Raw genomic sequence first — 3,631 nt, 5'->3', positions numbered from 1 at the left:
ATTGAATTGAATCCCTTAGTCTCCTTCTAATGATAAAATCCCATGATCCTATGAAGTCCATTGTTCTTTCCAGCATACCACATGGCCTCTGAGGGATGGAGTTGCTAAGATGAAGTATATGGAGAGAAGAGACTTTGGTTTAGAGGATCTCCAACTCCTTCAATTCCTATACACTGTCACCACCAACTCTGGTGCAGCAAAGAAGGAACACTAAAATCTGGGTTCTAATCTCAACTCTGACACTTAGCAGCAATGTGACCTCAGACAAATTATTTCCCCTCCCTGAGCCTCAACCTCCTCCCTCAGTTAATAAACATTTATTTAATTGAATTATTAAGATCATAGTATCATACGCTCAAAGCTGGAAGGTACCTTAGAGAATACTAAATTCAACCCCCCTTATTTTACAGATAAGGAAACTGAAGTTCAGAAGGATGATTTTTAAAAACAACAACACTATTATATAGCACTTACTGTGTATCAGTCACTATGCTAATCATTACACAATTATTATCTCATTTGATCCCTACAACAACCCTAGTAGATAAGAGCTATTGTTATCCCCATTTTATAGAGGAGAAAACTGAGGCAGAGGTTAAGTGACTTGCTCAGGATCCCACAGCTAGCAGATGTCAGAGGCAGGATGTGAACACGGGTCTTCATCATTCCACATTCAATAATCTATATACCACTCCAATAAATCCTGTATTGCCTTTATCACATGATTGTTGGGAAGATCAGTTAAGAATGGGCAAGATAGCACTTTATAAACTATAAAACCCTATGTTTATCAAACAATAGGTTACTACATTCATTTGCTTCTGGATGTTTTCTATATAACCTCTTACACTGATCCACTCCTCTGTTTCTTAAGTAGTATCAAATCATTTTGATGATTACTATTTTGTAGTAGAGTCTGAGATAAGGTATCGTTAGGTCCTCTCATTCCCACTTTTTTTTTTCACTTTTCCCCTCAAGATTAGTGCCCTTTTCCTCCAAATTAATTTCATAACTATTTTTCTGGATCTGTAAAATGATCCTTGGTAGTTTGGTTGGTATGGTACTCAATATGTAAAGCAATTTACTTAGTATTTTAATTTTTTATGGGTAGCTAGGTAGTACAGTGGATAGAGCACTGGCCCTGGTGTCAGGAGAACATGAGTTCAAATCTGACACTTACTCGCTGTGTGATTCTGGGCAGGTCACAACTCTCTCTGTTTGCCTCAGTTCCTCATCTGTAAAATAAGTATCTCCAGCTTTGCCAAGAAAACCCCAAATGAAGTCACAGAAAATTGGACACAAAACAGAAACAACATTTTAATTTTTATCAAATTGACTCAGTCTATGTACAATTAATCATTTAAATCTGCCTTTTTTGACAATAAAGAGTATCTCATAATTATTTTGACATAGTTCCTACATATATCTTAGTAGCTAGACTCCCAAGTATTTTAGATACTCTGTAATTATTTTAAATGGAATCAATCTTTATATTTCTTCCTCCCGGCTTTTTGTAATATACAGAAATACTGATGATTTTGTGGATTTATTTAATATCCTGAATCTTTGATAAAGTTATTTCAATTAATTTTAGTTAATTACTATAAGGTTCTCTAAATAAACTATCATATCATCTGCAAGAAGTAATAATTTTGTATCCTCATGGCCTATGCTTTTTCCCCTCTTATTATTTTTCTTATCTTATTGCTATAGCTAGCATTTCTAACACTATATCAAATAGCGGTGGTGAAGAGAAAAGAGCCCAAGCTCCCACCCTGCAGAAGATCCATATATCAAAACATGGATATCTTTGCTTTATCTCTATTCTTATTGGAAGGCCTCTGATTTATCTTCATTACATATATAACACTGGCTCCATTTATTCCTATACTTTCTAGTGTTTAAAAAAGCATAAATGGGTATTCAATTTTATCAAAGACGTTTTCTGCATCTAGTGATATATGAATATGATTTTTTATTTTTTAATTTAGTCAATTAAAATATATTTTAATATTGAATCAACCTTCTGTTTATCTGTCACAAAACCTTTTAAGAAATTGGAAAGTAGTGTGGAAGAATGAAGGTTTAGACCAATACTTCACACCATATACCAAGATAAGCTTCAAATGGATATTAGACTTGTATATCAAATGTCACATCATAAACAAATTGAAGGAATAAGGAAGATATTATCTATCAGGTGTATTGATAGAAGAGTTCATGACCAAATAAGAGATAGAGAGTATCACAGATGACAAAAAGATAATTCTAATTATGTATAATTTAAAAGTATTTGCACAACAAAACCAATAGATAACTGGAAGAGCTTTGCGTAAGTTTTGCTGATGGTCTTATTACTAAGATGTATAAGGAACTGATTCAAATTTATAAGATTAAGAGCCATTGCCCAATTGATAAATTGTCAAAATATATGACTAGGCAATTATTAAAAGAATTACAAACTATTAGTAACCATATTTTTTAAAATACCCCAAATCCTTGATAATTAGAGAAATGTGAATAAAAGGAACTCTATGGTTCTACCTCGCAGCTGTTGTTAACAAAAGGCCTCCCCCAGGCCCATAAAAGTACCTGAAAAGAAATAGAGTCGGAATACAGATTACAAAGCTTTATTGTCCGAGAAAAAGGCTTGCATGGGAGAGAAGGTCTGGCAAGGGAACAGAGAGGGAAAGAGAGTTCTCAGCTGCTCAAAACGAAGTGGAAAATAGGTGAAATAATATAGTTTGTAAAGGCTTTTGGGGGTGGGCAGCAAGTTAGAAGATGTGTAGACACAATAAGCCAGGGTGTTTAGAAAGTCCTGAGCAAGGTCTTGAGTCTGCAGCTGCTCTCAAGGTTGCCCTTGAACTGTTTAGGTTTTGATAGCTACAGGCATCTCTAAATTTGGCTAGACTTCACTGGCAAAGGATCACTGGTATATTAAGCCTTGAGAAGGCTTTGATTGGCTAGTTGTTGCATAATTCTGACAGGTTGGCATGGTCATTATGGAACCCATGTTCACACTGTCATGTGTGAAATAAAAGTTGACAAGGAAAGTGACAAATGTTTTAGAGGCATGGGAAAACAAGTACATTGATTCATTGTTAGTGCAGCTATAAATTAGTGGTCACACCTTTCTGGAAAGCAATTTGGAATTACATGCCAAAAGTCACTAACCTGTAAATGCCCCTTAACCTACTGATACTGCTGTTGCGGTCTGAGAGGTTGAGAACCCTCAAAGACTGGAGTACAGGAAGAGTCATCTGGAATGAATTCACAGACTCAAGCATTCTTTAAGTCAAGTTGGCAAAAAGTTTATTGTTATGCTTTTCAGCGGGCAAGTATTCTTAAGGAACCTGCGACCTAAGAGAGGTACAGTTAAAGTTTATATAGGATAAAATACAATAAAACATGTGCCAAACATGTTAACTACATGATTCAGGGTGGGATCAGGGAGTGGTTAAGGAGTGGTCAGTTCTTAAAGGAACATGCACTTTTTGTACCTACCTCGCAGGCATTTTACCCAGAGTTCACTGGGAAAAGCCCACAAGGGGGGCCACATGGAAATGTGGTTTTAGGCCTGCTATGTCACTAAGTTAACTACAGTTCAGAGGTAACTGAGAGTTGTCCAGTC

The sequence above is a fragment of the Phascolarctos cinereus genome, unplaced genomic scaffold (genome assembly GCF_003287225.1).
Source record: "Phascolarctos cinereus isolate Bilbo 61053 unplaced genomic scaffold, phaCin_HiC Scaffold_4;HRSCAF=312, whole genome shotgun sequence".
NCBI classification, from domain to species: domain Eukaryota; kingdom Metazoa; phylum Chordata; class Mammalia; order Diprotodontia; family Phascolarctidae; genus Phascolarctos; species Phascolarctos cinereus.
This window is presented reverse-complemented; position numbering follows the sequence as displayed.